The sequence below is a fragment of the Terrapene carolina genome, unplaced genomic scaffold (genome assembly GCF_002925995.2).
Source record: "Terrapene carolina triunguis isolate 2854851 unplaced genomic scaffold, T_m_triunguis-2.0 Scaffold194, whole genome shotgun sequence".
Lineage (NCBI taxonomy): Eukaryota > Metazoa > Chordata > Testudines > Emydidae > Terrapene > Terrapene triunguis.
Window position 1 is genome coordinate 1,111,767 of NW_020664545.1, and position 15,642 is coordinate 1,127,408.

Below are 15,642 nucleotides of genomic sequence, written 5' to 3' on the forward strand. Positions count from 1 at the left end.
GGGGGGGGTCAGTGCTAGGTGTGTTGGGGAGGAGTGGGGGGTTTTCATGCAGTGTGGGGGGGCCGGGGCTGCATGCAGGGGGGGAGGAGTGGGGGGGTTGCATGCAGTGTGTGTGGGGGGTCAGTGCTAGGTGCGGGGGGGCCGGGGCTGCATGCAGTAAGAAGCAGGATGGAGCTCAGGCTGGGGCGTTGTGCTCTGGAGCGGGAGCCATCTCAGAGTCAGGCCAGTCCCCAGCTAAGGACACAAGTAGGAGGATTCGGCAGTGGGGCATTTGGTCTGTAAGATCTTTGGGGTTTCCCAGGCAAAACCTTTGCCATCCAGGTCCTATGCACACTCCAGCTGGAGCGGTGCTAGCAACACCAGCATCTCTGTCCTTATCGTCTAGAATAGATTTCAGTTCTTGGGACAGGAATTTCTGCCCAAATTAGGCTGGGTTTAAACCTAGCCATTAAAATAGCCATCGCTAGCAAGGTTCCTGCCATGTGGATGGGGCCTTAGCAGTGCACTGCTCAAGGCAAGTCAACGCTTAAAATGCGGCGTCGGCGCAGCAGCCGCGCGTTAATGAAGACGCTGTACGCCAACAGGAGAGAGCTCTCGCATCAGCGTAGTTAGCCCACCTCCCCGAGAGGCCGTAGGTGTGCTGGTGGGAGGAGAAGCTCTCCCGCTGACGTAGCTCTGCCTACACCTGGGGTTAGGTCAGTATCACTATGTCGCTCAGGGGTGTGGAGTTTTCACACCCCTGAGCGATATAGGTCTGTAGTGCAGACCAGATCTCCGTTTTGCAAGTATTACCCGTGTTCCTGCTCTCTCCCCCAGCCAGCACCCAGGCCAGAGCATTTCACCCTTCTCCCACCAAACAGGTCTCGTTCCCAGACCAGGGGAGCTCTGTTTGCCCTGAGCAGCAGCACTAAGTGACTGGCTGCTGCTGGAATGGCCAGAGCTCATTTTTTCCAAAAACATTAATCTTTTTCGGTTGTGTATTTTCTGATTGTCCCCGGGACTAGCCTGTGTGAGGGCTGAGTGGCTTCACCGTCTAGTTAGACGAGCTCAGAAATGCTTCCCTAAAAACATGGAATCCAGCTTTTATTCAAATTCAAAAGGGTGATTAATCTACTTTTTAAAATGTTTGCTCCCTAAAAAGGGCTCCTATTTATTATTTGTATTATCTTAGTGCCTACGAGCCTTAGTCAGGGGCCAGGACCTGTTGTGCTGGGAGCTGTACAAACACAGAACAAAAAGACAATCCCTGGCTCAACAGTCGGAGCATAAGCCAAGAGACAAGATGTGGTTACAGACAGGGGAGTGCAAGGAAACAATGCGACAATAGTGGTCAAGGCGACAGGCAGTGATCTCTGCATGCCAGCAGCCTAGCCATTGCCAAGTTGTTTGTAGCATCAGGGCAAAGGAGAGCTTTGAGAAGGGGCTTAAGGAGAACAGTGATGGGGCTTTGAGGATGTGTACAGGGTGTGAGGGGCAGCCTGGGGGAAAGCACGAAGGTGCGTGTTTGAAAATTTAACAAGTGAGCAATGGGGGCAACATTTCAATAAGTGAGCTAGATTTGAAATCTCTGGTGCCACATTTAATCCAGGAGTGAGCGTCTTTGATATGTTTATACAATGTGGGCATTTAACTCACTTGCACACAGACTAAGGGTATGTCTACACTACGAGAGTAGTTCGATTTTAGTTAAATCGAATATGTGCAATCGATATTAGAAAGTCGAACGTGTGTGTCTACACTAAGGACAGTAATTCGACTTTGTCAGTCCACACTACCAGGGAAAGCGTCGACATTGGAAGCAGTGCACTGTGGGCAGCTATCCCACAGTTCCCGCAGTCCCCGCTGCCCAGTGGAATTCTGGGTCGAGCCCCCAATGGCTTCTGGGTAAAAAATTGTGGCGAGGGTGCTTTTGGGTAACTGTCGTCATCCGTCAGTCACTACCGCCCTGCCTCCCTCCCTGAAAGCGCCGGCGGGAAATCAGTTCGCGCACTTTTTGATCAGTGACAGCGCGGACGCCACAGCACTGCGATCATGGATCCCGCTGCGACCATCGCTGCAGTTGTGGCCGTTCTCAACGCCTCGCACCTTATCATACACCTTTCCCAGAGGCAGATGCAGAGAAATCAGGCGAGGAGGCTACGGCAGCGGAGTGAGGGCCTGAAGTCGGAGAGTAGCACAGAGCTGTCAGAAACCACGACACCCAGCGCCGAGGACATCACGTTTGCAATGGGGCATGTGGATTTTGTTGAACGGCGATTCTGGGCCCGGGAAACAAGCACGGACTGGTGGGACCGCATAGTGCTTCAGGTCTGGGATGAATCCCAGTGGCTGCGAAACTTTCGCATGCGGAAGGGGACTTTCCTGGAACTTTGTGAGTTGCTGTCCCCTGCCCTGAAGCGCAAGGACACCCGCATGCGAGCAGCCCTGACTGTCCAGAAGCGAGTGGCCATAGCCCTCTGGAAGCTTGCAACGCCGGACAGCTACCGGTCAGTCGCGAACCACTTTGGCGTGGGCAAATCTACCGTGGGGGTTGTTGTCATGCAAGTAGCCAAGGCAATCGTCAAGGTACTGCTGTCAAAGGTAGTGACCCTGGGAAACGCGCAGGCCATCATAGATGGCTTCGCTGCGATGGGATTCCCAAACTGCGGTGGGGCTATAGATGGGACTCACATCCCTATCCTGGGACCGGGCCACCAGGCCAGCCAGTACATCAATAGAAAGGGGTACTTTTCAATGGTGCTGCAAGCACTGGTGGACCATCGGGGACGGTTTACAAACATCTACGTCGGATGGCCGGGCAAGGTTCATGACGCTCGCGTGTTCAGGAACTCTGGTCTGTTTAGACGGCTGCAGGAAGGTATTTACTTCCCGGACCACAAGATAACTGTTGGGGATGTGGAGATGCCTACAGTGATCCTCGGGGACCCAGCCTACCCGCTAATGCCCTGGCTCATGAAGCCCTATACTGGCGCCCTGGACACAGAAAAAGAACTGTTCAACTACCGGCTGAGCAAGTGCAGAATGGTAGTGGAGTGTGCTTTTGGCCGTCTCAAGGGGAGATGGAGAAGCTTACTCACTCGCTGTGATCTCAGCGAAACCAATATCCCCATCGTTATTGCAGCTTGCTGTGTGCTCCACAATCTGTGTGAGAGCAAGGGGGAGACCTTTATGGCGGGGTGGGAGGTTGAGGCAAATAGCCTGGCTGCTGATTACGCCCAGCCAGACAGCCGGGCGATTAGAAGAGCCCAGCGGGACGCGCTGTGCATCCGGGAGGCTTTGAAAGCCAGTTTCAAGGCTGAGCAGGGTACCCATTGACTTTTAAGTTTGTGGACACAGAAGCTGAACTTGCCCCCGTTTCTTTACCCAGTTGCCGTCGACTATCCTCTCCAATTACATACCCCCTTCACCCCCTTCCCAAAAAATAAAATCTGTTCTGTTTTGTTCATGGACACCGTTGTCTTTATTACTGTTTTCACGGGAATGTTTTAAACCTGGGACGCAGACTGTGGCGGGGAGCGGGTTTAGGGTTGTGATGCAAATGATGCTTCTAAACTCCAGGAATGACAGGCTCCGCGATGGTGGACTGGTTGTTTCAACGGAGCCTGCCAGCCCTCCTGGCCGGGACTGCGTGTATGTGTCGGCTATGTGACTGTCTTGCAGGGGGAGGAGGGTTACAGATCCCCTGCTGCGCGGCTCTGTGATCCAGGGTAAGGACCGCTGCATAAGATCTGTAACTGCCCTCCCCCGCCACCAAGTCACAGAGCAACACCACCGCCCCCACCACACAGAACATGAAAACCACCTCCCAGACTGACCAGGATAACTAGTCACTGCACTGTATATGTGCCCTGCTGCTGCACCTGCCCCCTGCTAAAGGTGACTGTCCTGTCCAATGACCAAGGCCCTTCCCCCCCCTCCAGACAGACTCCCCTCCAAAAGAAGAGGATGGAAACAGAAATGAACAGAAACGTATTCTTTATTAACAACCGCACATGGAACGGGGGGGTGAAACTTGGACGGGGTCTTGTGTGAGGCGGGTAGGAAAGGACTTTTCAAATTTTGGGGAATGAGAGCCTTCTAGTGGTAGAGCAGTCCGCAGGGGTGGAGTGAAATTTTTCCCGGCCCCTTCCACCCCTCCGTGTTTGGACTTTGGGTGAGGGGGGTATGGGACTTGGTGGCGGGGCAGGGCAGTTACAGAGAGACTGCAGCGGGGCTCTCTCCTCCTGCCTCCGGTCCTGCAGAACATCCACAAGGCGGCGGAGCGTGTCCGTTTGCTCCCTCATTAGTCCAAGCAGCGTTTGAGTAGCCTGCCTGTCCTCCTGTCGCCACCTCTCCTCCCGTTCAATGTTTGCCCGGTGCATTTGGGACAAGTTCTCCCTCCACTGTGTCTGCTGGGCTGCCTGTGCTCGGGAGCATTCCATTAGTTCAGCAAACATGTCTTCCCGTGTCCTCTTCTTCCTCCTCCTAATGTGCGCTAGCCTCTGGGCAGATGTGGCTGTGGGAATTGGAAAAAGGGAGTGAATTCCTGAGACAGAGCAATGTATCTGTGAACAGAGAACATAGTCTTTCTCTGTGAACAAGACCATGCAGAGCACCTATCACACGCGCACTGAGGACAAGGTCGAATTTTCGGCCCTCGCCTACAGTGCCTGCGGTCTTGCTGTGGCGAGCTGAGGAGCAGGGCAGGACACCGGACTTTGTCTAGATGGCAAACATGGTAAGCCGTAGACTTGTGGCCGCTTAAAACTTTAAGAGTGGCACTGGCCTCCTTTCACATAGAAAGCAATGCGAGTCTCTGCTGGCAGCAATCCTGCAAGCATGAACTCTGGCCCTGTCCCAGCCCCTCGCGGCTGTAAACCGCGTGGCTGTAAACCGGCGGTTGCAGTTCTGTAAAGGGACGGGCAAGCAGTCCCAATACTAACTTTCCCCTACCTAATTCACAGCAGGGAGTCATGCCTGACATCACCCTCCTGAAGGTCTCCGAGAGCCAGAAGGAGAAGATGCTCCGGGACAGCCTGCAGAAACCGGGGCCATTTGCTGCACTGCTGTGCAAGGCCATGATCCCGGAGTACCTGCTGGCGTTGTGGCAGGGAAACGTGTCCTACCACGGGGGGCCTAATAAGCTGTCCCTGCCCAGGAACCTGCTGATGAGGCTTGAAAAACACCTGCAGGAGGTGTATGAGGAGTTCTCCCCGGAGGATGTCGCCTCGATCCCCGGTTACATTGACCAGTTCTTGGCTTAGGTGCCCTTGGAGGGACAAATGACTGCAGGGTTTTGGGCACTATAATCATGAAGCGGACATTGTGAGATTTTTTTAAAATGGTTCGGACTATATATTGAGGCGCCCAAAGACGGAGTAATCATGATACACTTTGCACTGATTCCCCTTTTGTTTGACTTTCCTGTTTACATGTTTTTAAGCACTTTACCCACTGTTAATATTTTCAATCTTCCTGTTTTGTTGCAAATAAATGTTTACATGTTTTAAAGCACTTTAGCTACTGTTAATATTTTAAATATGCCAGTTATGTTGTAAATAAATGTTTGGATATTTAAAACACTTACTGCTTGATCCTTCCCCTGAATCTGTGTCTGGGGTAACGGCTGGGGAGGGTTGGTAGGGGATCTCTGTCAGGGTGATGAAGAGCTCCTGGCTGTCGGGCAAATCAGCGTTGTAAGCGCTGTCTACTGCCTCGTCCTCCTCATCTCCTTCCTCCTCTTCCCCGTCCGCTGAGGAACCGGCCGCGGACAATATCCCATCCTCAGAGTCCACGGTCAGGGGTGGGGTAGTGGTGGCGGCCGCACCTAGGATGGAATGCAGTGCCTCGTAGAAACGGGATGTGTGAGGCTGGGATCCGGAGCGTCCGTTTGCCTCTTTGGTCTTCTGGTAGCCTTGTCTCAGCTCCTTGATTTTCACGCGGCACTGCGTTGCATCCCGGCTGTAGCCTCTCTCTGCCATGGCTTTAGAGATCTTCTCATAGATCTTTGCATTCCGTCTTTTGGAGCGCAGCTCGGAAAGCACGGACTCATCTCCCCACACAGCGATGAGATCCAAGACTTCCCGATCCGTCCATGCTGGGGCCCTCTTTCTATTGGATTGCACGGCCATCTCTGCTGGAGAGCTCTGCATCGTTGCCACTGCTGCCACTGCTGCTGAGCTCGCCACGGTGTCCAAACAGAAACTGCGCTTCAAACTGCCCAGACAGGAAAAGGAATTCAAATTTTCCCGGGGTGTGGCTGGTCAGAGCATCCGAGCTCGGACTGCTGTCCAGAGCGTCAACAGAGTGGTGCACTGTGGGATAGCTCCCGGAGCTATTACCGTCGATTTCCATCCACACCTAGCCTAATTCGATATGGCCATTTCGAATTTAGCGCTACTCCTCTCGTTGTGGAGGATTACAGAAATCGATTTAAGGAGGGCTCTATGTCGAACTAAATGGCTTCGTGGTGTGGACGGGTGCAGGGTTAATTCGATATAACGGCGCTAAATTCGACATAAAAGCCTAGTGTAGACCAGGCCTAAGATACAACTGTAAAAGTGCCTTCCTCAGTCTCAAAATGGCATTGCTTTTTATTATAAAGAGGAATAGGAGAGTGTATTTTCTTAGCAAATCACTGATCCTTCCCGTTCTAGGGCCCAGTCCTGCAAACCACAGCTTTAAAGACTTTGTCTCTTTGACCCACATGTATAAAACTTGATGAGTGTTTGCAAGTTTGGGGACAAAATGTCCCAATTAAATGACAGGTGGGGGGGGGGAAACAATTTCTGGATAAAGTGTCACTTCAGTTGTATTGGTGGGAGTATAAGTGGCACCACTGTATCTTGTATAATAATAATTGTCCTCATGGAAGCACATCTGTGAAATGAATGTTCCGTGAAATGACTTTTTAAAAAACACACATAATCAGAGTGATAATCTAAGGAGTCATGTGCATCCAGCTGAACCTAAGGAGGCCGTAATTCTCCCCAAGGGCTTGGGCAATGCTCTTGTGGTTCATTAGTATTGTTAGACCCAGAGACAGAATTACAGTGCGGTGTATTTTATAATAGCTAAGAAACATACGCTGTTCTTTGGTATGATGAAGAGCACTGTAATGTGTGAGGAGTCCTAGCTTCCTGCCGCGTGGCTGTTGACATGGCTGGTGCAGTGCTGGAACAGCTCAGCAGAGCAGGAGGGAGCAGCCTCTAAGTGATCTTGATTTATCTTGATATTTAACTGACCCTTTTTTCCTGCATGGGTGTCAGAACTGCATGTTGTTGGTGTGACGACAGCACAGCACTCTGACATCAGCCTCTCTTATAGCAAAATCTTGCTAGCACATCTGAACTCTAGTGTCATGCGCAGGTGACTGCAAGATGTTTAGTCGTGCCCGTTGTGTTAGGATGGGGTTTGATTGATTAAGGCCTCGGGACTCAGCAGCAAATTTAGGCCCTGATCTTGCAAGCACTTAAGCATGTGCTTTAGCTTTTCTTCAAGTAAGTTTCTAGCCCTCATGGTTGCAGAGAAAAGCTTGAAAATGTGACCAAAGTGTGACCTAGAGGCTCTCCCCCCGCCTCCCAGTTAGTGCAAAGAACCTGAAACACATTTGCTTTTAGAATCTCATGAGTTTTAAGCCATCTCGTGATTTTTGGGGATCTGACTCATAGCTTTTGGACAGTTGGAGTTGGTGATGCTGCTGCCTGCTCTGTGCTGTACTCCATTATATTGCAATAGGCAGTTCTGAAATTCTTTGACAATGCAAACTGTTAAAAAGTAAAGAAGTCACCATGCGGAGGGAATTGTCTGAACCATTGTTGAGTTAGAACAATGTAGAGAGGAGTGTGTGATTGGGCTGGGACTAAGCACCTGCATTGCAGCTGCTGTCTGTAAATTGATCTGAGGTGAATGGCCCAGACAGCATACGTTTTCAGGCCTGGGTAAGCAAGCTAGCATCTTTCTAGTGAGCTGCAGTTCGTGCTAGAAGGCGGCTGACACTTTCCCTGAATGGTGTAGACAGGGCCAGGTGAATGATACTGTCACCTTGAAGGCAATAGTTTGGTTGTGACTGACAGCATTTTGCAATTGTTAGCCATTTAAACCCTGGTCTATACTAGCAAAATTACCTGTTGCACCCTAATCTGATTGCCTGATGCCAGTTTTGTTTTTAAAAAATGAGTGCTACTTTACATTGTGCTTTTAGTCCAGCCGTCTCAACGCTCTTCACTTGGATGTTGCCATTTACCCATTTCAGAAGTGAGGACACTGAGGCACAGAGCGGGGAAGTGACTTGCCCAAGGTCTCACAGCGAGTCAGTGCCGGAGTCAGGAATAGAACCCAGGAGTCCAGACTCAACTCCTTGTCTCGTGGTTACAAGGTGCACTGTGGCCTGCCTACTCATTGAGACCCTGTTTTTTAAATGAAGGTGTAATTCTCCTGTGATATCAGACTGGACATATGGAAAATGTGTTGGGGTGACTCGTGTGGTTTGTATTCTGTCCCATGCACCTGTGTGACGCTCTGAGGGCGAGGAGATTGGGCTCATCGGGGTGGGGGCTTGGAGGGAAGCACCTGGGATTGCCTTGCAATCCTCATCCAGCAACAGTGCGCACTGTGCCTGCGTAGTCCGCAGTTGGGTCTTGTGCAGCAGATGCGGTTTCGCTAACTTGAGTGGACTTGCTTGGCCCCTTGCGTGGCTTTTACTTGAACTAAAAATGTTTGGGTTGAATTGAATGCTGGTGAAATGTGCAAGAGTGAAATCCTCCCATCAGAGTCAAACTGGGCAGCCGCAGTGCAAGCTTCACTCTCTGCCTCATCCTGCCCTGGCAGGGCCACCGGTGCAGGAGCTCTGTGTCCAGGGCTGTGGGACCCAGAGCTCCAAACTGGGCCTGTTTTGAACATCCCTCGGCCCGCGCCGCTTCCCACAGCCCCCATTGGCCTGGAGCGCCGAACCGCGGCCAGTGGGAGCTGCGATCGGCCGAACCTGCAGACGCGGCAGGTAAACAAACCGGCCCGGCCTGCCAGGGGCTTACCCTGATGGGCCGTGTGCCAAAGGTTGCTGATCCCTAGTCTAGACCATCCAGTCCTTTCCCACAGGCCACTAGACAGCAGCCAGTTGATAACAGGGGCCTGTGTCCCGTTCTTCTGAGCCAGCCCGGCCTTGTAGTGCATTGGAAGGTGTTTGTAACCAGATGCTTATTTCTTTAAACATTTAATGGAGAAATGTGACAGGCCCCATCTTAGGCCTAGTTCTGTAGGAAAGGAACAAGACACCTGAACACATTGTGCACTGATGTTCTAGCTCTCAGACTCTGCTTCCTGTCTCGCTTGCGGGGCAGCCTGGGGTGGGACTGCCTTGCTTATATTCATGAAATAAATCTAAGACTGATGCTGTGGACATGGCCTGGGGCTGTGATGAGATAGGTCAGATGAAGCAGTTCTCAGCTTGCTGCGGTGTTTACTTCCTGTCTTCTGTAGCAGGCTTTCTTGTACTGTCACAGGTTGTTGTGAGGGGCTTTTGGGTCACAGTTGCTGTAACAGAGTTTCCTTATCTGTGAGAGTGCGCTTGACGGTGTGATAGTTGCTGTGGTGCTGCTGGAAGGTGACTTTGGAGATGTGCCGCACTGAGGGTGTGTTGTCACATTCTTCTGTAAATAACCTGATTTTTGCTGACTGCTGTTTTCCACTCCGTTTTTGGCAAAACTTACAAATGTAGGATTAGAGCCAGAGCATTGGGGGCTGGGTTGGTGCCCCTCACTCCTAACTTTAAGAGTAAGCAGCCGTTTTTGCACAAGGCTTACTTGTTTTGGAGGAAGGGAGCCAGATGCAGCTGATGCATCAGGCAGGGTTAAAATGGCGCGAGATAGCTGTAGCACCGAGGGTGGAGTGCGCAGAAACAGGAAATATTATCAGAATCTGTCTGTATAGCGATTACTGGAACTAACCTAGCCAAAGGTTTGTGTTCACTTTAAAAATAAACCTCCTGAGTGGGAGTGTGCAGGGTGGTCGTGTCTCTACAAAAAATGATGCATTGTATTGCAAAAATCAGTGACCTGCACCAAGCTCTTCAGATTTTTACATGCTGCCGTTGTAAAGATTCTTTTGGGGGAAGTCCTATGGCCTGTGTCATACAGGATGTCTGACTAGAGGATCACAATGGTCCCTTCTGGCCCTGGGATCTATGAATCTATGGAAGAAAGCAGTGGCGTTCTGCACATGTTCGTTGTCGGTCTTGATTTGCTGTGATTAACTATTTACCATTTCTCTGGAGCTGACATCTTGACATGAGTTAACGAGGTGATATGAGAGCTTGCTCGTTTATTAATCAAAATCACTGCAAAACATCCATTTGAATTTGTTTTGTTAAGACAAGCATGTTTATTATTCTTGAGGTATCTTATGTATGTCAGTCAATCTTCATCTCAGTGTAGCTACAAATTAGCATTAGAACTTTGCTAACATGGAGTTACAGTGAAAGTGAACCCTTACCTGTCCATGGGTCAGTATTTCAAACACTTGGGGGTCAGAGGGGAGGGGTTTGCTATTGTAGCTGCTATAACTTGTTTTAAAAAAATAAAGTCAAATACCAAAACAAACCCACTGGAGTGGGCCAGGAAAAAATGGTGGGGAGGAAGACGGGAACTTCCGGAGCACCAGTCTAGTGCCCTGTGGCAATCCCTAGCTGCTTTGGAGGAAGGGCAGTAAACCTTGTGGTATAGGGTCCCTCCAAGGTTTTTTCTTTACCCCTGTTAACTAGAGGTCAGCTCACGTCTTTCAGCAAGAGCCGTAGAGCCATTCCAAACGTCTGATTTTACCTGCATTTACTGTTGCAACTCTGGATGTTCTCGTTATCCACACCAAGGTCCAATCCTTTTCTTGCATTCTGCTGAGCTCTTGGCCTCCCAGAGCTCTGTGTGGGCTCTGGAAAATGCCTTTGCAGCCAGGGGAAACAACTGTCTTTCTAGGCCAGGCATTGATATGGGGAGCACTGGGGATATAGCTCCAGCGAGGTAGATACCAGAGAGACTGCAAGCCCAGTCATTACTGCAGCTGAGAAAAGACTGCTGGTGCCCCACCCCTGGGTAGAGAGGAAAATGCTTAAAGACACATCTCTAACCCTTGATTTAAAGTATTTCTCTCTTTCCATCCCTCACGGCTGGTGCTGCAGCATTGGCTCTCAGTGCTGCATTGTTCCATCAGCTGGGTAATTAAAATATGGCCTCTAAATAAACAACTTCTCTGATAGGAGTGGCAGGCACCACAGGGGATTTGCAGGTGAGAAATGAAGAGAATGAAGTGCCAGTGAAAATGCAGGCAAAGGTGTGGGAAGTAGGAGAAGTGGGGTAGAGCTTGTGGAAGCTTCCTGTCCATCCTCCAGTGACTAATGAATATTATTCAGAAAACAATGAATGTGCATTGAAAAATGTTCACGCACTGCCCTGTGGGTACACTGTGTGTCTGCGTGAAGGCACGCCAGGCGTTCCTCCTGCCGGGGGGGGGGGGTGTTGGGGCCCCTGCATGGCAGGACAGACTAATGACCACGAGGTGACTGGGTCAGCCGCTGACGTTTGTTTAGTGTAATCGGTAGCAGCTGGAAACTTGGTGGTGCGCTGATGCAGTGAGAATACATACAGCAGTTATGGAGGGTCCGCATGGGGGTTGCTAAACATTAGCTGTCTGGAGTTAAAACATTGTATTGCCTTACTCCTGGTGTAAATAACTTCTCTGCATTCATGATTAGACCCCACAGAGAGCCTTCCCAGACTCCTTGGTTTTCTTTTCTCTCCTTGGAAGCTCTGAGCTCATGATGGTAAAGGGAGTTAATTATTTTTAGTGCCCATGCGAGGGTTTCTGTTCCCAGCTTTGAATGGAAATTCTGCACTGCCTTTCTACTGAGCAGTCTAGGGTTCCAGCAATCCAGGAGACACAGTTTGACTTACTTTATTTAAATCTGGCTCTCAGGTGTATTCATGTTTTCATGGAAGATGTGTCCTTGGTCTGACATCTATGGAAATCTCCCCTAATTTTAGTTCGTGACGCTGTAGATTGTGTTTTCCTGCTTCCGGTCAGCTCTGAGTGTTTGCTACTTTTTATTCATTGTTAAATAATAAATATTGGGTGTGTCCAGAAATATGGCAGGCAGTCTCACTAGCACGCAGACACGGGTCTGGCCCCCAAGCACATACTGACTCTGTTTAATGGGAGAAGAGAGGAGAGGAGATTGGAGCAATTTATCAGTCGAGTCTGTTTCATTATATGCTCCTCACATCAAGCAACTCTGTTGAGGCTCTGAAAGGCAGCTTTTTGTACTGGCCACGCAGGCCTGTGATGCAGCGAGGCGTTGGAAGTTACCGATGCTGGAGGTGAAACTCGTTCTCCTGCGTGCAATAGAATATACTGGATTTTTAATAAAAGCTATTCATGAGGAAACCTTGCAAGGGAAAATCTGCAAAGGTCAGAGGCCTGCGTGTCCTTTGCTCAGAGGAGCATCTTAACAGTTTGTGCAGGGAGAGGCACATTGCACCAAGGATAAACTGTGAATTATAATTGGAAACGTGAGATTAAAATCGGTGTTCTGGAGTCTCATGCGGCTGGCACCTGTTGTTGCTGAAAAGGGAAGTTATTTGTTACAGCAGATCCCGAAGGAGGAGACTGAGCTAGATCCTGCAAATGGATCCTCACAGGCCCAGCCCTCTTGCTGTGTCTGCTATCCTGCTCTCCGTACTTGATACACTCAGATGTTCAGCCCCGTACCGGTGGTGTCTCATGTACCCCTTTTCAGCAAAATGGAGGGAAGCCTGGAAGGAATCACTAATTATAACTGAATTTCAATTAAAAATTTTTTACAGCTTATACACTGCAAGAAATGCTTAAGGTTATGGGAATGGCTTTATATTACACTGTGTAGAATTTATATCGCAACTTTAAAACAAAAAATAGAATGCATTGGTCGATTGTTAGTAGGCACAAGCAGGATGAGTGAGTAATTGTATCAGGAATCTCATGATAATTGGCATTCAGACTCCAGCTGCTAGAGTCATGTGAAATTAAAAATATGATTTTTTTAAACAAGTAAATTTCTAGCCCTTACAGAGAAACCATGAAAATGTGACCTCATGTATCCTAAACACTCAAAAACCTGACCTCAGACCTTACTTCCTCCTGTGCCACAGACATGTCTGGCAATCCATTTCCTCCGCGATTACGGTCAGTCGCTAGTTGTGATACTTCCTCCCAGATGATACCAGTGTCTTCAATATCCTCTGGCACTGTCTTCTGCTAGTTCCCCCTGGCCTTCCTCCCTTTCTCTTTCCTCTCTCAGGCACCCAGTTCAAGGCTGGCTTAGCACGTCTCCCATCTTCCATGTGGGGTACGTGTCCCGACGTCCTGAGCCGTCTTTCTTTGATGATAATTTCTAACACGTCTGGCTCTGGCAGCTCCCTGACTTCCCTTTGTTATTTTGTCTTTCCAGGAAATGTGTAGCGTCTTCCTCAGCCATCTGTGATCGGCCACCTCCAGTCTCTTCTTGTTAGCGCCTTCCCTCGGCCAGGTCTCTGCGCCGTACAGTAGCGTGCTCAGCACAGTCGCATGGTATAATCTGACCTTTAGTTTGGAGTGGACACCTCTGCTTGGCCAGGTGTTGTTCATCCTCCCAAAAGTGGGGTTTGCTTTTCCTGGTCTCCGATGCGTATCTTTATCCCAAATGCCATCGCACTCTACAGAGAGAGGGACTTGGACCTGTTTGTTTTCATTTCCATCCACTGTGTCAGGAATCGGGGCCTGCAGCAGAGCTAGTCTTTGGGCAACCTAACACATCCAGCTGTCCTGTAGTAGGCTGCTGGATTTGGTCCACCACCCGATTGGTGGGAGGGTCAGCACACCAGCTCTTCAGCCAAGCAGCAGCCGTTCAGCTGTGATGGCTCTTGTGCCTGCTAGTTCCCAGCCTTGCCCCTTCCTTACCGGACTCTAGGTAACCTGGCTCTGACCGTTGTCTCTGATTCCTGACCTCTGTGTCCAGTTCTGACCCTCTGCTCTGATTCTGACTTTTGAGTCTGGCTCTGACACTGGGTTCCTATTCCTGGCTTCCGACTCCTACTCTAATCATAGGTTCCAAGGCCAGAAGAGACCACAGTGATCATCTGGTCCGATCTCCTGTATAACACAGGCCAGAGACCTGCCCCGAAACAATTCCTAGAGCAGATCTAGGAACCGCTAGGCCTGACCGCCCACATCCCTGTCTCTGATACATGTTAACCTTTGCATCTGTTCTCCAGTTTCCTGCCTTCATAATCTTGGTTTTCTCTACATTTATTTTCAGTCCAGTTTTTGCTCCTGTTCTACCTCTGATGGAAGGGCAGTCGTTCTGTTCCCCGTCGTGCTTTGTAAAGCAGTGTCGTTGGCAAAGTCAACTTGTCTATGCTAAACGATTTTACCCCTTCAGCAATGCCTGTTGTTGTCTGCTTCAACACCCAGTCCATCGATAGTACAAGGCAAATTGATGATAACAGACACCCTTGTCTAAGTCAAGTCACAATATCGAAACACTCACCCAGGACTGTATCTGATCCTACTGCATGTTTGCTTCCATCATATAAACTCCTTATTATGTTGATAGCTTGTCTGGTATCCCATAGCTTCTAGCAATATTTCATGGGTCTCTCTATGGACACTATCAAACTCTTTCTTAAAGTTAATTCAGATGGGTTTGCCAAGCAATAGCTTTTTCAATGATCTGTCGAAGAGCGAATATCTGTTCACAACATGATCTACCTGGACAGAACCCAGCCTGTTCTTCTTGTAGTATGGCACCCACTGTCATCTTCATTCTGTTCAGCTGATGGTAGCCAATACTTTGCCTGGCATTGATAGCCTTACAATACCTCTCCTGTTCATGCCCTGAGTAAGATCCCTCCTTTTTTGGCAATGCCACGATGATACCATCTTTCCAGTCTTGTGGCACTTGTTCTTTCACCCATGTTTGGTTCGTTTTGTTAGCGGCTCAGTCAGAATATTGCCTTCTGCCTTCAGTACCTCTCCTTCAATTCTGTCAGTCCCGGGAGCGTAGACCTGTTTGAGGACTTCGATGGCTGCTATAATTTCATTGGGTGTTACTGGTCCCGCTTCTATTTCTAACTTAGCGTTGGCATTTCTCAAACCTGTGCATAATCATCAGCTCTGTACAGTTTAATGTTCTTTCCGTTGTCTGGCTTGTTCTTCAGATGTTTTCAGCATCTGTCCATGAGAGTCCCTGAAGGGCATCACAAGGGATGGTCTGGTTCTTCCTGAGAGGTTTTTCACTGTTCTGTAAAGATGCTTGAAAGTTTCCCTTCTGTGCTTCTGCAACCTCCTGACCCCAGACATTTCTCTCTTGCCTGCATCTCTCCTTTATTTCTTTGTCCCTGTGTCTTGCAGCCACCTCTAAGAGTTCTGCCTGTCTTGCACTGTTCCTTTTTTGCCTTCAGAGCTTTGTCAATCATTGCTCATATTCCAGATGTAATCCATGCATCTTCCTTCTGCCTCCTTCGGTGGCTCAGTATTTCCTCTGTTATCTCGACTACCATCTTCTATCAGTTTGACCATCTGTCTTCCAGATTTTCATCAGCCTGGTCCTGTAAAACACTGGAATGGTTGCTAAGTGCAATCTGATCTGTGTTTCTTTGTCCT

At 49.5% G+C, this 15,642-nt stretch overlaps 1 protein-coding gene across 2 annotated transcripts in view; it reads left to right on the top strand.

The window, feature by feature from the left end:
* MAST3 (microtubule associated serine/threonine kinase 3) overlaps positions 1–15,642 on the top strand; it is a 52,159-nt gene that overhangs the window by 250 nt on the left and 36,267 nt on the right. The gene's annotated exons all lie outside the window — the stretch shown is intronic.